This window comes from Dendrobates tinctorius, unplaced genomic scaffold (assembly GCF_039654945.1).
Source record: "Dendrobates tinctorius isolate UK_male_01 unplaced genomic scaffold, ASM3965494v1 ptg000114l, whole genome shotgun sequence".
NCBI lineage: Eukaryota > Metazoa > Chordata > Amphibia > Anura > Dendrobatidae > Dendrobates > Dendrobates tinctorius.
Window position 1 is genome coordinate 11,753,710 of NW_027361782.1, and position 23,306 is coordinate 11,777,015.

The 23,306-nt window shown below is 46.0% G+C and overlaps 1 protein-coding gene across 2 annotated transcripts in view; it reads right to left on the reverse strand.

The window, feature by feature from the left end:
* Window positions 1-21,848, reverse strand: part of ZDHHC9 (zDHHC palmitoyltransferase 9) — a 71,461-nt gene extending 49,613 nt beyond the window's left edge. Inside the window, exon 1 of one of the 2 annotated variants that reach the window (XM_073589866.1) lies at window positions 21,703-21,848. The gene's annotated coding sequence lies outside the window, so the exon portion shown is untranslated. Of the gene's footprint in view, window positions 1-20,015; window positions 20,196-21,702 lie in introns of those variants that run through there. The other variant, XM_073589865.1, reaches the window with a different exon arrangement.
* Window positions 21,849-23,306: the final 1,458 nt, after the last annotated feature.

A 23,306-nucleotide genomic window follows, 5' to 3' on the forward strand; every position in this document is an offset into this window, starting at 1 on the left:
TGAAGTATGTCAGTAAACTCTTGGATGTTTCTATCTTTAGAATAGCGATCTCACATCTGATAAAGATGTGGGTGGACGAGTTGAGCCTGCTGCCATACTGTGCACAACACGGGTGCCGCCTGCCCGTCACTCCCAAGGAATGTCACAGAACAGATCTGATCAAGCTTTATGAACAAGCGATGAGAGAAGGAACCTGCAGCCGCCAGAAGCACGATGACCGCCAGCAGCATGAAAAACGACTGCAGCACGATGCTCTGCAGGAATTAGTACAGATAACATGGCGGCACTCTACGGTAAAACTTAGCTCCATGCTCGGGTCAGAAATCAGCAGATCACTTCATTATGTACCAAACGAGGCAGGAGTCAACATCCAGGAAAATCCCCATAATTATTGTCCCCATTACATCCCAGGCCACCTACAGACATTAGATAGCAAGAATTATAATTTCAGCTCTGAATGTGACTCAAGTCCAGTATAACACAAGGCTGCAATGTGAGAGCAGCAAAAACCAAAAATATATGAAAGTTCCTCAGTATTTGTGTAATGTGAGGCCTATTAGTCTACAACAGCTGGAATAGTGCAACAAACCAAAAGTCCTGAACCTACAAATTCACCTGTAAACCACAGAATTATATTGTCCGCCAGCACGGCGCTGGGATACGACTCATCATCCACTTCAGTCATTTTCTCGAGGCTCTTTGGTTACAGCTTTAACCAGATTCTCGTTACAATCAGATAATAATGTATTTATTTATGCCTACGAAACATTACATTTACCCTGTATTATACTGTAACTATATTTATCCTACATCATTTATCTTGCATTAGTTATATCCTGTATTATGCCCTAGAGCTGCACTCACTATTCTGCTGGTGCAGTCACTGTGTACAAACATTACTGATCCTGAGTTATATCCTGTATGATATTCCAGAGCTGGACTCACTATTCTGCTGGTGCAGTCACTGCGTACATACATTACATTACTGATCCTGAGTTATATCCTGTATTATGCCCTAGAGCTTCACTCACTATTCTGCTGGTGCAGTCACTGTGTACATATATTACATTACTGATCCTGAGTTACATCCTGTATTATACTCCAGAGCTGCACTCACTATTCTGCTTGGTGCAGTCACTGTGTACATACATTACATTACTGATCCTGAGTTACATCCTGTATTATTCCCCAGAGCTGCACTCACTATTCTGCTGGTGCAGTCACTGTGTACATACATTACATTACTGATCCTTAGTTACCTCCTGTATTATACTCCAGAGCTGCACTCACTATTCTGCCGATGCAGTCACTGTGTACATATATTAGCATTAACATTTTGAATGGTTTCACAGTTGTAATTGAAGTGGTCTTATCACATTAGTTATTGATCAGGTCATCCTGGGATTTTGTGGTGGGGAAATTGGCCAAATCCTTGAACAAATGGAGAGCAGATTATCTATTGCTTAGGTATTCTCAGTCCACAGTATCTTAATGAAAACCTGGGTTTTGCAGCTTCTTTGTAATAACGTATCCTTTTCAGGATCTTTTTCCTCACAGACATTGTTTATAGCTGTAATTATGCTTTGCATTTGGATATTTGATGTGCCGTAAACTATAGTTGGTTGTTGCCCTCGGTCATATCTGTAGCAGGTTTCAGGTGTCAGTTCACACTGCTAGCATTCTATTCCCCACCATCAATCATTGCTGATTATTATACTATGGATTTCATTAATTAGGTTTTGCTGTGACTATTATGAGGGGGTCAGAATTTAGCGTATCACATCTTTACCCCAACTCTAGCCCCAGTCGGAATAGTGGCGTCCCCCTTTCTTTACAAGGCACTCTGTATGTTGTCATTATTTTTTACATGTTTTTATACATGTGTTCTAATAAATATTCATTGATTTGATATTCTGGTTCTCTTCCTTACTCTGGCTGTATACTTCTAGCCCGATCGTGTATTGGAAAAGTGGTAAATCAGGAAGAGCAGAAAGCTGAGTGACAGCGAGTCTGATCCCACGAGCAGCCATAGTTCTAGATGTTCAGGTCCCAGTGGTGCAGATTGGTGGGTTTAGTTAGAGGAACCTCACAACTTCTGCATTTTGGAAAGTTTTTCTTACAGATCAAATTGGTAAAGAGAAACATTTTGGCAACGACATTTTACAGCCCCTTTTAAGAGGTCAACTAAGGCTCAACTAGAGAATGCCGTCCCCCAATGCGACCTTTGTGTGATCACAGATGCAATCGCTTTTGGTCTTATGACTCTTTCATGTCTTCGGTAATGAAACATCCCATAGAATTATTATTTTGCCACTTTCTGAAGCCGGAGTTCTACTGTAACTATTAAATATCTCAGACACTAGGGCCAGTCTGGAAAAAACAAAGTCATATTCTTAATCAGTTCCATAAACGTCATAAAACCCTTCTGACATTGTTGGCACCATAATCCCCGTATACCGGTGGAATTAGGGGGGTATCCCCAGATACAGATTTGCTGTCCCCTACATGTGTGGCTCGGAGGGTTCGTTATTGGCGTCTTACTTTGGCCCAGTACAGGCTGACTGTGGTTTATTGACACACGGTGCACCGAGCCTCGGCCGGCGCTGACTAAATATTTATCTACGCTGTGGAAATTAGACGTAGGATCTGGACTCAGGTTTCAGCGAGAGTAATGGATTCCTAAATGGAAAAAACATAGCCGGCTGCATCGTCACGGACAGGAGGGAAATGAGCGGCCAGTTATAAAAGCAGAATTAACTGCAGAGAAAGCGCTCACAGCTAGAAATCAGCACCGCAGCAACATATTCACACTGTAAAGTACACAAGTCTGGGGGAGCACTATGTGACCCGTATGGGTGGGGGTGACAGAAGGGGTCCCCCATACTTATACGCATCTCTTTAGCAGACTCAGTAAAAATCTTGAAATTTGCCGATGATATGACACTGATTGGTCTCATCAGGGGAAATGCTGAAGACTTGTATCGGAGTGAGGTGGATAGAATATGTGACTGGTGTAAAGCCAATAATCTTGTACTCAACACTAAAAAAACTGCTGAGATGGTTGTGGATTTTAGGAAAGATCAACATGAGATACTTCCAATCTACATCCATGACGAAGTGGTTCTTAGGGTCACAGAGACCAAATTCCTTGGTGTTATCATCTCTCATGATCTTAAATGGGGGAAAAACGTGGATGCTGTTATAAGAAAAGCACAACAGAGGATGTTCTTCCTGCGTCAGCTGAAAAGATATGGTTTGTCTAAGAATCTGCTGATCTTATTCTTTAATGCTGTCATCAGATCTGTGATTTGTTCCTCTCTGATAGTCTGGTATGGGGGAGCCACTGCGCATGACAAACTCCGCTTACAAAGGACTTTCAGAACAGCAGAGAGAATTATAGGTTCCCCCCTGCCTAAAATCCAGGATCTTTATGATAAGAGTATTCGATCCCACGCATTGAAAATTTCATCCGATCCCTCTCACCCGGGACACTCCTCATTCCAACTACTCCCTTCAGGACGTCGCTTCAGAGTCCCCAAATGAAGCACCAACCGCCATATGAACAGCTTCTATCCACTCTCTGTTCAACAATTAAATCGTCATGTGTAGACTATACAGTGCCTACAAGTAGTATTCAACCCCCTGCAGATTTAGCAGGTTTACACATTCGGAATTAACTTGGCATTGTGACATTTGGACTGTAGATCAGCCTGGAAGTGTGAAATGCACTGCAGCAAAAAAGAATGTTATTTCTTTGTTTAATATTTTTTTAAATTGTGAAAAGTTTATTCAGAGGGTCATTTATTATTCAACCCCTCAAACCACCAGAATTCTGTTTGGTTCCCCTAAAGTATTAAGAAGTATTTCAGGCACAAAGAACAATGAGCTTCACATGTTTGGATTAATTATCTCTTTTTCCAGCCTTTTCTGACTATTTAAGACCGTCCCCAAACTTGTGAACAGCACTCATACATGGTCAACATGGGAAAGACAAAGGAGCATTCCAAGGCCATCAGAGACAAGATCGTGGAGGGTCACAAGGCTGGCAAGGGGTACAAAACCCTTTCCAAGGAGTTGGGCCTACCTGTCTCCACTGTTGGGAGCATCATCCGGAAGTGGAAGGCTTATGGAACTACTGTTAGCCTTCCACGGCCTGGACAGCCTTTGAAAGTTTCCTCCCGTGCCGAGGCCAGGCTTGTCCGAAGAGTCAAGGCTAACCCAAGGACAACAAGGAAGGAGCTCCAGGAAGATCTGATGGCCTTGTAATGCTCCTTTGTCTTTCCCATGTTGACCATGTATGAGTGCTGTTCACAAGTTTGGGGAGGGTCTTAAATAGTCAGAAAAGGCTGGAAAAAGAGATAATTAATCCAAACATGTGAAGCTCATTGTTCTTTGTGCCTGAAATACTTCTTAATACTTTAGGGGAACCAAACAGAATTCTGGTGGTTTGAGGGGTTGAATAATAAATGACCCTCTGAATAAACTTTTCACAATTTAAAAAAAAAATTTAAACAAAGAAATAACATTCTTTTTTGCTGCAGTGCATTTCACACTTCCAGGCTGATCTACAGTCCAAATGTCACAATGCCAAGTTAATTCCGAATGTGTAAACCTGCTAAATCTGCAGGGGGTTGAATACTACTTGTAGGCACTGTATATATATATATATATATATATATATATATATATATATATATATATATATATATATATATATATATATATATATATACACACACATACATACACACACATACATACAGTACAGACCAAAAGTTTGGACACACCTTCTCAAAGGAGATAGCAGAAGAAATTTTTGAACCCCTCTCCATAATCTTTGAAAATTCTTGGAGAACAGGAGAAGTGCCAGAAGACTGGAGAAGAGCAAATGTTGTTCCTATCTTCAAAAAGGGGAAGAAGGTGGACCCAGGCAACTATAGGCCGGTGAGTCTGACTTCTATACCAGGAAAGATCTTTGAACAAATTATTAAACAACATGTATGTCAATACCTGGATAAGAATGAAGTGATTAAACAGAGTCAGCATGGGTTTGTAACTAATAAGTCATGTCAGACTAACTTAATTTCCTTCTATGACGGTATCACTGATTGGGTGGATCAAGGAAATGCTGTAGATATAGTATATCTTGACTTCAGCAAAGCATTTGACAAAGTCTCTCATACAATCCTTATTGAAAAAATGACTAAGTATGGAATGGACAAGGCAACTGTTAGGTGGATTCATAACTGGCTTAGTGATCGGACCCAAAGAGTGGTCGTAAATGGCTGCACATCCAGTTGGAAGAATGTCTCAAGTGGGGTACCACAGGGCTCTGTCCTGGGCCCTGTATTGTTCAACATCTTTATCAACGATTTAGATGAAGGAATTGAGGGCAAACTGATTAAATTTGCTGATGACACAAAGCTAGAAGGGATAGCTAATACTAGAGAAGAGAGAGAGAGGATTCAAAAAGATTTAAATAAACTGGAGAAGTGGGCAGCAACTAACAGAATGGTTTTTAACAGGGAGAAATGCAAAGTACTACATCTGGGCAATAAAAATGAAAAAAGCATATATAGAATGGGAGGAATAGGGCTAAGTGACAGCACATGTGAAAAAGACTTGGGTATACTAATAGATCACAGACTGAATATGAGTCAACAGTGTGATGCAGCAGCAAAAAAGGCAAATGCAATTCTAGGATGTATTAACAGAAGCATACAGTCTAGATCACGTGAAGTCATTATTTCCCTCTACTCCTCTTTGGTCAGACCTCATCTGGAATATTGTGTCCAGTTTTGGGCACCACATTTTAAAAAAGACATCAACAAACTGGAGCAAGTTCAGAAAAGAGCGACCAGAATGGTGACCGGTCTGCAAACCCTGTCTTATGAGGAAAGGTTGCAGGATTTGGGAATGTTTAGTTTGCAAAAGAGAAGACTGAGAGGAGACTTAATAGCTGTCTACAAATATCTAAAGGGCTGTCACATTGTAGAAGGATCAACTTTATTCTCATTTGCACAAGGAAAGACTAGAAGCAATGGGATGAAACTGAATGGGAAGAGACACAGATTAGATATTAGAAAAAACTTTTTGACAGTTAGAGTGATCAATGAGTGGAACAGGCTGCCACGAGAAGTGGTGAGTTCTCCTTCAATGGAAGTCTTCAAACAGAGGCTGGACAGACATCTGGGATGATTTAGCGAATCCTGCTTTGAGCAGGGGGTTGGACCAGATGGCCCAGGAGATCCCTTCCAACTCTACGATTCTATGATTCTAAAGAGTGTTCTTTATTTTCATAACTATGAAAATTGTCGATTCACTCTGAAGGCATCAAAACTATGAATTAACACATGTGGAATTATATAATTAACAAAAAAGTGTGAAACAACTGAAAATACTGTGTCTTATATTCTAGGTTCTTCAAAGTAGCCACCTTTTGCTTTGATTTCTGCTTTGCACACTCTTGGCATTCTCTTGATGAGCTTCAAGAGGTAGTCACCGGAAATGGTTTTCACTTCACAGGTGTGCCCTGTCAGGTTTGGATTTCTTGCCTTATAAATGGGGTTTTGACCATCAGTTGTGTTGTGCAGAAGTCTGGTGGATACACAGGTGATAGTCCTACTGAATAGACTGTTAGAATTTGTATTATGGCAAGAAAAAAGCAGCTGAGTAAGGAAAAACGAGTGGCCATCATTACTTTAAAGAAATGAAAGTTAGTCAGTCCGAAAAATTGGGAAACCTTTGAAAGTGTCCCCAAGTACAGTGGCAAAAAACATCAAGCGCTACAAAGAAACTGGCTCACATGAGGACCGCCCCAGGAAAGGAAGACCAAGAGTCACCTCTGCTGCGGAGGATAAGTTCATCCTAGTCACCAGCCTCAGAAATCGCAGGTTAACAGCAGCTCAGATTAGAGACCAGGTCAATGCCACACAGAGTTCTAGCAACAGACACATCTCTACAGCAACTGTTAAGAGGAGACTTTGTGCAGCAGGCCTTCATGGTAAAATAGCTGCTACAAAATCACTGCTAAGGACAGGCAACAAGCAGAAGAGACTTGTTTGGGCTAAAGAACACAAGGAATGGACATTAGACCAGTGGAAATCTGTGCTTTGGTCTGACGAGTCCAAATTTGAGATCTTTGGCTCCAACCACCATGTCTTTGTGCGACGCAGAAAAGGTGAACGGATGGACTCTACATGCCTGGTTCCCACCATGAAGCATGGAGGAGGAAGTGTGATGGTGTGGGGGTGCTTTGCTGGTGACACTGTTGGGGATTTATTCAAAATTGAAGGCATACTGAACCAGCATGGCTACCACAGCATCTTGCAGCGGCATGCTATTCCATCCAGTTTGTGTTTAGTTGGACCATCATTTATTTTTCAACAGGACAATGACCCCAAACACACCTCCAGGCTGTGTAAGGGCTATTTGACCAAGAAGGAGAGTGATGGGGTGCTACGCCAGATGACCTGGCCTCCACAGTCACCAGACCTGAACCCAATCGAGATGGTTTGGGGTGAGCTGGACCGCAGAGTGAAGGCAAAAGGGCCAACAAGTGCTAAGCATCTCTGGGAACTCCTTCAGGACTGTTGGAAGACCATTTCCGGTGACTACCTCTTGAAGGTCATCAAGAGAATGCCAAGAGTGTGCAAAGTAGTAATCAAAGCAAAAGGTGGCTACTTTGAAGAACCTAGAATATAAGACATATTTTCAGTTGTTTCACACTTTTTTGTTAATTATATAATTCCACATGTGGTAACTCATTGTTTTGATGCCTTCAGAGTGAATCTACAATTTTCATAGCCATGAAAATAAAGAAAACTCTTTGAATGAGAAGGGGTGTCCAAACTTTGGTCTGTACCATATGTATGTAATCGATATTACATATTTACAATTTATTACAGTTTGTGTTCTAAAGTTGTATTCCAATAAATAGATATTATGTTCTTTCTAAATATCTTGATTATTGGATCATAGAAATGATTAAATGTCTGATGTTCACATTGTACTACAATAAATTTTTCACTTAAATATAAGCAATATACGTGGGAGTCGGAGTTGTGGAGTCGGAGTCGCAGGTTTGGCTTACCGACTCAACAGCCCTGGTGCACACGGTGCGGACTCTGCTGCGGGTCCGCAGCAGATTTAGGTGCGTTGTACAGTACCATTGTTTTCAATGGTAAACTGGAAAACGCAGTGCACATGCTGCGGATTTTTCTGCGCGGTTTTGCTGCGGTTTACAATCCGCAGCATGTCAATTCTTTTGTGCAGAAACGCTGCGGTTTCACACCTCATCCATTACGAGGCGTGAAACCGCAGGCAAATTCCGCAGAGCCAAAAAACTCCGTGTGCACATAGCCTTAGGAAATTGACGTGGTAAAGAATTGAAACAAAGTATCAGAACTTCTCACATGACAATAAATCATGAGATTCCCTTTAGCGGATTTACGTGCCCACCCTTCCATCCCCCACCCTACTTGGGTTGATTGCTCTGCGTGGAAGCAACACATGAAAACAACAACGTCATGGACAGAACATATGGAAGCAATGTCTGTACAGAACCAAGAAAGATCACAAGACAAAGCACAACTCTCTGCTTCTACCAAACACATATTAGATAATCAACGGCTTCCAAAAACATCTAATGTCAATGGGACCCTCAGGTCCGACACCGACCGCGATGTAGGAGGCCATTCCTGGTCCAATGAGACCCAGCAAAACCCAAAATTGATCAGTCACTATTAGGTTATGTTCACACAATGCATTTTTGCTGCGCTTTTTTCTGCAGGCAAAACCTGCTCTCTTAGCAGTAGAGAAGCAGCTTACAAAAAGCCTGTTTTGCTGCGTTTTTATTGTCTCTTGTGGGCACTGATAAAGTTTAGTGCCCCCCCCCCCCCCCAAAAAAAAAAAACACACATGATGCAACTTCCTTTCTATGGGTGGAAAATCTCTGGAAGAAGTGACAGGCTGCAGTTCCCAAAAGTGCAGGAGCTTTCCAATTCAGTCAGGAAAAAAAAAAAACCAATGTGTGTGCAAGAGATTTCTGGAATCTCATAGCTTTTGCTGATACTGGAAAACACACTTTAAAATTTGCATTAAAAAAAAAAAAAATCAGCAAAAGCGCAATATGTGAACATAGCCTTCAGCTATGTTGTCATGTGCAGAAATGTTTTTTTTTTTGTTGTTTTTTAATCCTGCCATGTTTATTTCTGCAGGTAGCCGCACCAAAATTCAGCATTCTTTTTTGGGGGCAGCCATTTGTTTTTATGTGTCCTATACAGCTCTTCTCTCTATTTCTTCCTGATACCGCCGCTCAGGGGCAGATTTCTAGATCTAGGTCACATGTCAGTATTTGAGATTAGAATTAACTTTAAGAATTCAGCGCAATTAAAGATGTTAATCCGAGTTTGTAACTTTTCTGTCTTTTTCGGAGCTCCCTTCAGCTGATATATAACCACAAATCACAAATTTGGGACATCTTTAGGAGACTTCATGTTTGCGCCTTAATCCCAGATTTTATAAAACTTTATTGGAAAAGTCATGTGCTGATTACTGGAGAAGCTTTTCCGCTATGAAAATGCAAAACAAAGTACGGTAAATAGGTAAATCAATACTAATAATTAATGAATCACCCTCCTGGTCTATTGCCACAGAGTAACAGTACTAAACTTCATCTCTGCCCGTCACCCGTGTTCGCCCGCTGTTTCTGCTCTTAATGCGTCATTTCAGATTCCACTTCACACCACAGTTAAAAAAAAAAAAAAAAAAAAAAAAAAAAATTAAAAAAAATTAAAATAAAAGAGCGAACTCTGGATGCCATAAGCCTTCGGGAATCTAGCGGATCCCACAGTGCAGAGGGCGATGTGCCGCCTTGGTATTTCCATAAACATGGTGCCCACATTTCCTAATACAATGGATCATAAAAGCAAAGTACAAATGAGCACAGACGCAGCATAATGTAGGGCCCAGTGTGAGAAAGCTGGGTCTCCCCCAGAGGTCATGGGTCTTCCAGCAGGACAATGACCCAAAACACACTTCAAAAAGCACTAGAAAATGGTTTGAGAGAAAGCACTGGAGACTTCTAAGGTGGCCAGCAATGAGTCCAGACCTGAATCCCATAGAACACCTGTGGAGAGATCTAAAAATGGCAGTTTGGAGAAGGCACCCTTCTAATATCAGGGACCTGGAGTAGTTTGCCAAAGAATGGTCTAAAATTCCAGCAGAGCATTGTAAGAAACTCATTGATGGTTACCGGAAGCGGTTGGTCGCAGTTATTTTGGCTAAAGGTTGTGCAACCAAGTATTAGGCTGAGGGTGCCAATACTTTTGTCTGGCCCATTTTTGGAGTTTTGTGTGAAATAATCAATGTTTTGCTTTATTCTCGTTTGTGTTTTTTCATTTAAGACAAATTAAATGAAGATAATAATACCAAAGAATTTGTGATTGCAATCATTTTCAGGAAGAAACTGAGTATTATCTGACAGAATTGCAGGGGTGTCAATACTTTTGGCCACAACTGTAACACTGCTAATCTCAAGGGTGTATGAAACGGCTCGGGCAGCTTTATCCCCGGTTATAGTCTGGAGTCGGGGTATACTGTGGCCTGTTACACCGCATCCAGTTAGGCGGCGTACACACAGAGCAGATTTATTGCCAAAATTGTGAAACAGTGTCACTCATCTGTAATGTAGTGGAGAAACGGATATTCAATCCCGGAAATCTCCACAACTAATCTGTGATCACAGACGCATAGAAACACATGAGGAAAAAATGTTCGCGGACACCAGCAGAGGCAAAGAAAAAGTCCAGAGACTAGGAAGAATCATCAAAAGAGTCATGTAGGTGCCATAATGGGAGAAGCTGACAGAAGCATGTCACTTCCAGAAACTGAAGAGCCAGCACTAACCCGCCCACCACAGTCCCCCTTGGGCCCACCCTACAGTCCCCCAGCGCCAGTGCTCGCGTCGCACCATACATCCACCCCAGTCCCCCCTGGGGAGCAGCACTCTCCCCCGTTGTATATTTCCCTCTATACATCACAGATCCGTATATCACACTACATTGTAGGCTTTTTTCAGACTTTTTTTTTTTTTTTTTTTACCAGGAGCATCTCCAAAACACAGAAAAGGCGTCAATCTTGTAGTAGAACTTGTAATACAGACGTAGGAGCGGACAGACACCGATGCAAAAAAACAGACATGTGAATGAGGCCTTATCTGCATTCTGGGTTCGACCTTCATAAATAATTGTCTGCAATGAATTTAGGGTAGAGAAATGATGGAGAACTTCACCCAAAGCCCTGCACCCAAAAGCGGGAACACTGTTACTTAAAAGGGGTTGTCCGGGATTAAAAAGAAAACATGACAACTCTCTTCCAAAAACAGTGCCACTCATGTTTGTAGGTTTTGTGTGGTACTGCAGTTTTACTCAATGCCCTTCAATGGAGCTGAGCTGCGGTAACAGACACAGTCTGCAGACAGAGATGGCGCCATTTTCAGAGGAAACCAGCCACATGTCTGTAATTCTGGACAAACCCTTTAACTTCCAGCTCTTTGGACCGCATTTTGTTCTCACATGCTTTTTGCAGTTAATAGCCCTCTGTGTCAGGAACGTTACATATTTAGACTGTTAACTGGTTCATGCAGTAACAGGAACACCCGATTCTTACACTAGGGATGGTCCAAACAATAAAAGCAACTGTTACCACCCACCTTTCGTGTCTACCTCTTTCCTCATAGACTGTAAGCTTGCGAGCAGGGCCCTCATTCCTCTTGGTATTTGTTATAATCTACTGTATGTGATTATTGTTATGCTGTAATGTCTATTGTCTATACAAATCCCCTCTGAAATGTAAAGTGCTGCGGAATATGTCGGCGCTATAGAAATAAAATTATTATTATTATTATTATTATTATTATTTGGGGCTCTGACATGTTGATACATGTTAACATCCTTAGAGCCCGGGTTGTTGAGGATATGGACAGTGATAGGGCTGTTTGGGCTTTGTGGTGCTACTGGGTTGGGGCAGGATTTGTGGCCTCCATTTCCGCCTCTCCGCAGACACCGGCAGCTCTCTCCTGAGGAATGACAGGGAATTATAAGGAGATGCATTGTATCCGGTAGTAACACATGAGAACTTCCCAGGCATGAAGTAGGAGACAGAAGCATCTCAGGCGGAGGCTCATTAACGCTCCAGAGCTGGAACTCCAGGCTTCTAGATTAATGATCAAAAATCAGAATACGAGGAGCGGAGCCCGAGGACGGGCAAAGGCAGATTACACGAGGATAAATTCCAGGAGACCAGTGTGTCCCAAACTCACAGCAATCACATAAATAACAATGTATATTCAGCACGCCAATAAGATACAGAGTTGTTCATCCTGGGCCTCCTGATTCATGAATGATCTACAGTGAAGACTGACAGAGCAGAAGGAAAGGAAGCAGTGATGGCTGGAAAGCTGCAGTCTGCAATGTGGCTTCACAACATAATGTGTGACAACTCCTAAAGGATTTCTGTCAATAGTGGTTGTCAATCACCATCTGATACATGTACAGACCAAGACACCTCCACAATGAGGAACACAATGGTAAACTCAACCTGGGCTGCACACTTAAGATCTGTGCAGACACTGAACAAGCAGGGAAAGCTGGACCATTGACTCAGATTGTAGTATATGTCCTGACTATACGTGCGGAATCCGTCCTACAATGCAAAGTGCACACAACCGACAAAACCAGGAACACACAAGTTGTGAATTCAGGCCCCAAAGTCACTTAGAGCTTAGTGCTGCAGCAAAGAACACTACAGCCTAGATAAGGAATGGGTGTACACAGTGACTGCACCAGCAGAATAGGGAGTGCAGCTCTGGAGTATAATACAGGATGTAACTCAGGATCAGTAATGTAATGTATGTACACAGTGGCTGCACCAGCAGAATGGTGAGTGCAGCTCTGGGGTATAATACAGGATGTAACTCAGGATCAGCAATGTAATGTATGTACACAGTGACTGCACCAGCAGAATAGTGAGTGCAGCTCTGGAGTATAATTCAGTTTGTAACTCAGGATCAGTAATGTAATGTATGTACACAGTGACTGCACCAGCAGAATAGTGAGTGCAGCTCTGAAGCATAATACAGGATGTAACTCAGGATCAGTAATGTATGTACACAGTGACTGCACCAGCAGAATAGTGAGCACAGCTCTAGGGTATAATGCAGGATGTAATTCAGGACCAGAAATGTAATGTATGTACACAGTGACTGCCCCAGCAGAATAGCGAGTGCAGATCTGGAGTATAATACAGGATGTAACTCAGGATCAGTAATGTAATGTATGTACACAGTGACTGCACCAGCAGAATAGTGAGAGCAGCTCTGGAGTATAATACAGGATGTAACTCAGGATCAGTAATGTAATGTATGTACACAGTGACTGCACCAGCAGAATAGTGAGTGCAGCTCTGGAGTATAATACAAGATGTAACTCAGGATCAGTAATGTAATGTATGTACACAGTGACCGCACCAGCAGAATAGCGAGTGCAGATCTGGAGTATAATACAAGATGTAACTCAGGATCAGTAATGTAATGTATGTACACAGTGACTGCCCCAGCAGTATAGTGAGTGCAGCTCTGGAGTAAACATGACTGATTATGAATTACATCCTATACGTATATAGTAGACCAATCTTTAAGTAAATTTTATATTCAGTTGATAAAAAGTCTACACACCCCTAATAAAGTACCAAATTTTTGTCATGTAAAAAAAAAAAAAATCCTACAAAGAATCATTTCAGAGCTTTTTTCCAACTTTAATGGGGTTGTCTGGCTTTAGGCTTCCATTTTGCACTCTACGTAACTGCAGACTTGTGAACCCTCACAGCATGTGCATTACTCGGTGAGGATTCCCCGGCGCCGGGTGCGTGACTGCAAGTGTTTTCATTTATGCGGTCACTTGCAGATAATGCATACGTGACCTCGCTCAAAGGAAGTGTGTTGAGCAAGGCTAGAATGTGGTCGGGAGTATGGAAATCGCATTCTTATGGTCACATGAACGCCAGCTCCAGAGAATCCTCGCAGCACGCGGTGCGTGATCACAAGTCTGCAGTCACATACAGTGTAGCCTCAGTCTGGACACCACCTTTAGGGTATGTGCACACGCTGCGGAATGGGGTGCGGATTTGGCCGCGCGATTTTGTAAAATCCGCAGGTAAATCTGCAGGTCAAAGGACCTGCGGATTAGCCTGCGGTTTTTCATCTCCACAATGGAGATTGCAAACTGCAGCGGAATCCGCAGAAAGAATTGACACGCCAATTCTTTCTGTGGTTTAGAAACCGCGCGGAAAAATCCGCACCATCTGCACTGCGGATTTTAATATCCATAGGATATTATGGTACTGTACACCGCAGCAAAAACTGCTGCAGATCCGCAGTGGCCAAATCCACTGCAGAACGGCAGCAAAATCCGCAGCGTGTGCACACACCCTTAATGTCGCCCATAATCTGTACAATTCAATTGAAACACTAATCTTTTGTTGTGAATTTCTGGCAGCGTTCAGTATTTTTGGGTCGGGCACATCTACAATTGGTGGTATTTGGAACACGAAACATGTTGGAGCTATAAATTATTATTGTTATCTTTGCCGAGACCTCCTTGCAGCAGCTCCACATCTGTCAGATTGTGGGGGAATAGCCTGCGTTCAGTGCCCTCTTCAAGTCACCACAGATCGGGGTCAGGTCCGGGCCGTTCCAGAACTTACATCCTCCTTTGGAGAAGCTGGGCTTGCTTGTTTCCCATGTTGCATCCTGCCCACAGGCCAGAAATATGAAGGCTTTACACAGCCACGACTGGCCAGAAATTCCTGCAGCTCCTTTAATGTTGTTGTCAGTCTCTTGGCAGCCTCCTGAACCAATTTTCTTTGATTTTTGACAGACATCCAGTTCTAGGTAATATCACTGTTGTGCCAGATTTCAGCTCCTTCAGGAGGACGTCTTCACAGTGCTATATGGGAGACCTGATGCCTGGGACATTTTCTTGTACCTTCTTCTGACTGGAAACTCTCCATAATGAGATCCTTTGCTGTGTTGTCAGCTGTTTAGGAGGATTTTCCTGACATGTTCCTGTCCATAGAGCAGTGACACTTTGTCTGGGGTTAATCAGAATCACTGTAAATGACGGCGGCTGAGCGCTGACTACTATGTAACATGGGGGAATGTGATTGGCTGATTCTGGGCACAACCACAGCCCCGATTATAAGAGGGTGTTCACACTTATGCAACCACATTATTGTGGCTTGGTCATGTTTATTTCCCCTTAAAACGATTTTAAGGTGAAATAATTGATGAATTTGCACATTTTATTGGCGACATTAAAAGGTGGAAAAGTTCTGAAATTATTTTCTTTTACATGACAGAACCCTGACATTTTATCATGGGTGTGTAGATGCAATATCTGCTGTAAATGAAATATATATACTATTTAGACATCGGCGCTCTATGTTATCGACATCACCATCAGCAGGATTACATTCCTTGTTGAGCCGCATGTTATGTGTATGAACACCTTGAGGCCATACATGACCCAATTAGATTGTGTGATCTGACAACTGGGCCATGTATGGGGGAGATAACAAGCTCCTGACCGATGGAATTAAAGTGCCAGGACCCTGATGCCACGTTTCTCATATAGAAGGCTGTGCCCATCTAGAGGCTGGCGCATCTCAGTGCCTCCGGTCCAACATCTATCTGCACTTCAAATCCCAAATCCTGGGCTTATACAGCTGCAAAAACATGAATTATTGGAAGGATTTGTACGAAAGACTTCAGGGGAAATAGGCTGGGATGTACAATAGAGGTTCGGGAGCCCCCAAAGAAATTTCGATGCTCCTCTTTCTTGAGCTATGACATTGTCCAGGGACAATTGCAGACGGGGCCTAGTGCCTCCTCCGGACATCAACCCTCCATGACTCCGACAATACATGATCCACAGAAGAGTGGGCACACAGACCACACTATATGCCTATATCCTACAGGGCAGAAACAGTATGTTGCCCCTGGTGATTTGCTCCTCATTTCTCAATGCTGCACTAACATATCCAGCACGTTGTATTTTTATTTGTGGCGCTTTCTGCTCAAACCCAACAGCTCATTACTCCAAATGGTCCTTGGCCCCCGAGGATGGGGAGGTTCGGGTGTATGAGGGAGTGAGAAAAACACCAGGATTGTAAATAAATGGCGGATGGTGGGTGCAGGTCCCCCTCGTTCCCCAGCCCATCATGGTACCCAGCACTTTAGGCCGATCACAATCTGAGACTCAAAGATGTGGCCAAGAAAAGGGAATAAGATAAATACAAAGATAAGCGATAATCATCTCTTCTAACCATCTCTGCGCCAGTGGTGCAGCTCTGGGAGTCCACTGTGGTCCTACTTACTGCCTGCAGAGATCACATGCTATACATTATTCTTATGACCACTGCAGCCAATCGCTGTCTTGTGTGGTCACATGCCATCGATGCCACTGAGATGAGTGATTGGCAGCAGCTATATGAATGATGTACAGTATGTGATCTCTGCAGGAAGAGATCAGCATGGACCTCAGCAGTGCGGCTGCGGACAGAAGAGGAGAGTATGGCATGGTCATGGAAAAGCCCATAAATGTCATTCCTATGATCGATGCAAAATGGTGACGTAGTTCTCATGGGACACACAATACTCCAGAGACCTGACAAAGGACTCTGGATAAACGTGGACGTGTGGACCCTCCTTGTCCTCAGAGACCCCAATACACCCTCCTTAATAACATACACATGGAGGTGTGGACCCTCCTTGTCCTCAGAGACCCCAATATACCCTCCTTAATAACATACACATGGAGGTGTGGACCCGCCTTATCCTCAGAGACCCCAATACACCCTCCTTAATAACATACACATGGAGGTGTGGACCCTCCTTGTCCTCAGAGACCCCAATATACCCTCCTTAATAACATACACATGGAGGTGTGGACCCTCCTTGTCCTCAGAGACCCCAATATACCCTCCTTAATAACATACACATGGAGGTGTGGACCCGCCTTGTCCTCAGAGACCCCAATACACCCTCCTTAATAACATACACAAGGAGGTGTGGACCCTCCTTGTCCTCAGAGACCCCAATATACCCTTCTTAATAACATACACATGGAGGTGTGGACCCTCCTTGTCCTCAGAGACCCCAATATACCCTCCTTAATAACATACACATGGAGGTGTGGACCCGCCTTGTCCTCAGAGACCCCAATACACCCTCCTTAATAACATACACAAGGAGGTGTGGACCCTCCTTGTCCTCAGAGACCCCAATATACCCTCCTTAATAACATACACATGGAGGTGTGGACCCGCCTTGTTCTCAGAGACCCCAATACACCCTCCTTAATAACATACACAAGGAGGTGTGGACCCTCCTTGTCCTCAGAGACCCCAATATACCCTCCTCTATAACATACACATGGAAAAGAGACAAGTACAGTATATCTGAGAAGAACCAGCGGTCGGCTCTACCCATCAGATCTATGAATATGTCGATCAGTTCTCGATGACGGCTCCTTTATTATGAGAGGCGGCTGGGGGTGAATGCACAGGATAGCCGTCACATGGGCCCCCAGGAGCAGACGCAGTCCTGTATGTGCCTGTTGCATGCCCTTCATGGCTGCAGTGTCCTCGGTAGCATGCCAGGCTGCTGTATACTGGCACTGCTCTTTGTGTATACTCAGCCGGTTGCCCATAACTGCTGTCAACACATTCAGGCACTGGCATCAGCACAATGTCCACCAGCCACTGTGCGAAGGAAGGGGCAAGACCCTGAACATATAACTGGGGGCTCCTGCAGGACAGATTTGTTTATTAGGATTTGCATTTACCCTTTGTGGCATAAGAAAGATTAGTCCCTGTGCTAAACATATAGTTCCACCCCGTCCTTACTGCATTCATACATGAAGTGACCTCTCATTACACAGAGGAACAGACACCATGACATCCATTTTCCACTATCCATCAAACATCCACCACTCTCCTAGAAATGCATGCGAGACCACCACTCCCCTCATGGCGCAGCGAGGTCTGGTGCACAGAAGCACAGCTGGGCCTGGACCAGCACCACATCCAGCCCTGATCCGTCCAGACACCCAAGCCCCATGTCTGGAGCAAAGCCTAGCACAATGCATGAGAGATCCTGTGCTACAGGGGTGGGGGAGGAAGCCTCCACAACAGAGATGGCCCACCCCATCCCTTTGTCACAGCTCAACATCCAGAGACACAGCATGGCTCCCCTGTGCTGGCATCCTCTATGTGATCTGCTAACCCCCGCCGAAGTAAAGCATGGTTGCATCCACACACACTGGATGTGATCTACTACCACCCACAACAGAGAAAGAAAGACCCCCCCGCTAATACATTGTCTATGATCTGTATACTGCTTACTGCCAGGCCTTGTAAACGATCCCCCATAGAATGTCCCTGTATATGAACCCCAAGACTAGAGCATAGCACTGTGGTGTATTACGGATTGTAGTCAGCACCGTCTATGTCCCCAACCCCATAAACAGAGAATATCCCTATGTTATATACTGCCAGCCCCTATATATGACCCTTCAAGAACAGAGTATAGTACTGTGGTGTATTATGGCTTGTAGTCAGCCCAAGTGTAAGACCACACACAATAAACAGAGCATATCCCTATGTTATATACTGCTTACTGCCCGGCCTTGTACATGATCCCCAGTTCCTATATATGACCCACCCTCCATGAATAAGGGATAAACAGCCCCACACCGGACACCACTGATGCCAAACCCTTTCCCATTAGAGATCTCCCCCATACTGTACACTGCCCACCCCCAACATAGGGCTTCCTGATCTTGCATATTTCTGATCACTCATAGATCATCCCCATGCTGTACACAGCTGATCCCCATAGATCACCTGATTCTGTATAATGCTGACCCCCGTATACTCCCCTATGCTGTACACTGCTCACTCCCATGCTGAATTTTGTTAACCCCCCCATAAATCTCCCTGATCTTGTACATTGCTGACCCCCACACTATAGCTCTCCCCCATGCTGTACATTGCTGACCCCCATGATGTAAACTGATGACCCCTATAGATACCCCCCTTTTTGTACAATGCTGACCCTTATAGCTCACCCCATGCTTCACACTGCCGACCCCCTACAGGTCTCCCCCCACGTTGTAGTGATCACTCCCTACCGATCTCCCCCCACGTTGTAGTGATCACTCCCTACCGATCTCCCCCCACGTTGTAGTGATCACTCCCTACCGATCTCCCCCCACGTTGTAGTGATCACTCCCTACCGATCTCCCCCCACGTTGTAGTGATCACCCCCTACCGATCTCCCCCCACGTTGTAGTGATCACCCCCTACCGATCTCCCCCCACGTTGTAGTGATCACCCCCTACCGATCTCCCCCCACGTTGTAGTGATCACCCCCTACCGATCTCCCCCCACGTTGTAGTGATCACCCCCTACCGATCTCCCCCCACGTTGTAGTGATCACCCCCTACCGATCTCCCCCCACGTTGTAGTGATCACCCCCATAGATCTCCCCCCACGTTGTAGTGATCACCCCCATAGATCTCCCCCGCAATGAACAGTGATCACACCCCCACAGATCTCCCCCACGCTGTACTGTAATTACCCCCTCCCACACATTGTATTGTAACGTGATCGTCCCCCATGTTCTACAGTGAACACCCCCCCCCCCCCCAATAGATCTCCCCCATGCTGAACATTGCTGACCCCCAAAGATCTCCGCCATGCTATACACTGCCGCACCTCCCTCTGACCTCTGCTCAGGATCCAGTCACTCCCCCAGTCTGGTTGGCAGATCTCCTTCGGTCTCTGGGCCTCAGACTCCGCACACACCCTGCGCCTCAGTCCTGATACAATGTATCACTCTGCCCTGTGACAATGTATCATCTGGTGTGAGGCTGCAATGTCTCACATCCCCTCACCTGCAGGTCCTGCTCCTTCCAGAGCTGCTCCGCATCCAGAGCGGATTGCTCAGCGCTGGGGCCCCCGCCCGCAGTCCTTCCGGGGCCACTATTCTATGATAAGGGCCATTCTGCTCAGCGGGCTTGTCCTCACGCCGGGCAATCTCGGCTTCTTTAATTTCGCTACCTCTGACGTCACGATCTGGCGAATGACGCTTAGTCTATTGGTCGGACTTGTATATACTACCCACCCCTTATCCAGATTCTGCATCCTGATTGGCTGAGTATTGTGCCAGTCTGTCAACCCAATCAGGCTGCTGGGTCCTAGAGCCGAAGCTGTTTCATGGTATCTTCTAGTCAAAGTCTCGTCCAGAAATGATAAGAAGAATGTAAACAGTGCAGAGAAAAGAAGAGGGAGCAGCGTACAGGCAGCTGCAGGCACCTGTGCTGGCCCAGGAGCTGACAGTCGACTGCAGGTACCTCACCTGGGCCCAAGAGCTGACAGTCCACTGCAGGCACCTGTGCTGGCCCAAGCAGGCACCTGTGCTGGCCCAAGAGCTGACAGTCTTCTGCTGGCAGCTGTGCGGGGCCCAATAGCTGACAGTCTGCTGCAGGCACCTGTGCTGGGCCCAAGAGTTGACAGCCCGCTGCAGGCACCTCACCTGGGCCCAAGAGCTGACAGTCCGATGCAGGCACCTCACTTGGGCCCAAGAGCTGACAGTCCGCTGCAGGCACCTCACTTGGGCCCAAGAGCTGACAGTCCGCTGCAGGCACCTCACTTGGGCCCAAGAGCTGACAGTCCGCTGCAGGCACCTCACTTGGGCCCAAGAGCTGACAGTCCGCTGCAGGCACCTCACCTGGCCCACGAGCTGACAGTCCAATGCAGGCACCTCACCTGGGCACAAGAGCTGACAGTCCAATGCAGGCACCTCACTTGGGCCTGCTGACAGCCCGCTGCTGGCAGCTGTGCTGGGCACAAGAGCTGACAGTCCGCTGCAGGCACCTTCTGTGCTGGGCCCAAGAGGTGACAGTCCGCTGCAGGCACTTCACCTGGGCCCAAGAGCTAACAGTACTATGCATGCACCTCACCTGGGCCCAAGAGCTGACAGTCCGTTGCAGGCACCTCATCTGGGCTCAAGAGCTGACAGTCGACTGCAGGCACTTGTGCTGGGCCCATGAGCTGACAGTCCGCTGCAGGCACCTCACCTGGGCCCAAGACCTGACAATCCGCTGCAGGCACCTTACCTGGGCCCAAGAGCTGACAGTCCGCTGCAGGCACCTCACCTGGGCCCAAGAGCTGACAGTCCGATGCAGGCACCTCACTTGGGCCCAAGAGCTGACGGTCTGCTGCAGGCACCTGTGCTGATCCCAAAAGCTAACAGTCCACTGCAGGCACCTGTAGCAAAGTGAACATCCTTATTGGGCAGCTAACTGGTGCAGCACAGAGGGAAGTAAAGGCCTGGCAGGACACTGATAAAGAGACTGTTAAAAAGATCCTGGCTAAGCTGAAAAGCACCTTTGACACTCGCACTGCAGCTGAAATAAAAATTAGATTCTTTGGGCCCAAGAGCTGACAATCCACTGCAGGCACCTGTGCTGGGCCCAAGACCTGACAGTCCGCTGCAGGCACCTGTGCTGGGCCCAAGACCTGACAGTCCACTGCAGGCACCTGTGCTGGGCCCAAGAGCTGACAGTCCGCTGCAGTTACCTGTGCTGGGCCCAAGAGCTGACAGTCCGCTGCAGGCACCTTCTGTGCTGGGCCCAAGAGCTGACAGTCCGGTGCAGGTGTGGCACCCCCAGGAGTATGGTCGCCACTGTGGCATTGCCTTCCTCCTAGGGAGTGTGATGTCATGCTTGGAAGCAATAAGGGATCTCTCTGGCAGTTAAGCACAGCACAGTTTCCATTCCAGGTCAGCAGAGGGAGCTCTGAACCAATCCTGGGGGAGGAGCTACAACAGTGACATGTGAGCCAGAAGAGGAAGGCTACAGCTGTCTGCCATACGAGGGAGTTCTAAAGAGAATAAGCAAGTGGAACTTCAGTGTAACACAGTACTGCAAGTACCTAAAAATAAGCGCTAGGAAGGAAACTACACAACCCATCTGCATAGAGAGATTCCTAAGTTGCTTCCAGGCTAGCCAGCTCCTGTGCCATCTGTAATCTGGACCCTGGACTGCATTTGCCAAGCAAAATAAAGGTAAAGAAACTGCACCCTGTTGTGTCCTTGCCTTCTTCCTGCAACCCTGTCAGCACTGCTACATCTCTGTGCCAGACACTACACCCTCTTCCTCAACACCTATCCTCACTGCCCTGGGACTACAGCCCTACCTGTGGAGGGCCACAACGTCATTGCTGCACCACACCATCTGTCCCAGAGGATCTGTCTGCAGCGTCGGCTTAACATCTTCATTGCCGAACACCACAGGTGGCGTCACGAATCATCCACTTATAAACTTTATTCCATCACTTAATCCCTTTTACATGGGCGCCCAGGGCCACAGACCGGGTCACCGCTGCTGTGACATTCCCCTTTGATAGACCGGCCCGGTACCGAGTACCCCACAGCCCTGGGAGGGCGACCCACTTTGGCAAACAGGATTAACGGAGCCCGGTGTCCCCCGATCCTGTGTGCCAGAGACTGTGTTGTGTGCCACAGACTGTCGGCGCCATCGCCGCCATTACCCCGCTGCTTGGCACGCACGGGAAACCAAAGGGGCGGGCTGTCATGGGTGGAGCCAGCCGGAGAGCGCGAAAAAAGTAAAGTGCAGCGCGGGAAGAGGCTAGCGCGCGAGAAGCCGAGGCCTGCAGTCCCGGCATCCCCCGATCATCCAGCCTGCAAGGCGGCAACCGGTAAGCCAGCGCAACCCAGGGCCTGGCCAACGTTATCTAGGGGGGGAAGAGAATGAAGCAAGAGCAGACGCAGCGGTGGACACCACTGCAAACCCCACAGTGCCACAAGCTGCAGGGCCCAGCGCAGCTGCGGCTCCCATAGCGCCGCTGCATCCAGCAGCCAGCGCTGCCTCCACAGCGCCACAAGAATCAGCGCCCACCGCAGCAGTCCCCATAATGCCGCTGTCTATTCCCTATATACCGGGAGCGGCCTGGCTATCGCAGTGCTCAGGTGAGTCACATACTCTGAGTGAATTTAAAGAGAGACTGTGCAGTTTGTTTGAGGTGTATCCTCTGTCTGAAAACCAAAAAGTGAACATCCTTATTGGGCAGCTAACTGGTGCAGCACAGAGGGAAGTAAAAGCCTGGCAGGACACTGATAAAGAGACTGTTAAAAAGATCCTGGCTAAGCTGAAAAGCACCTT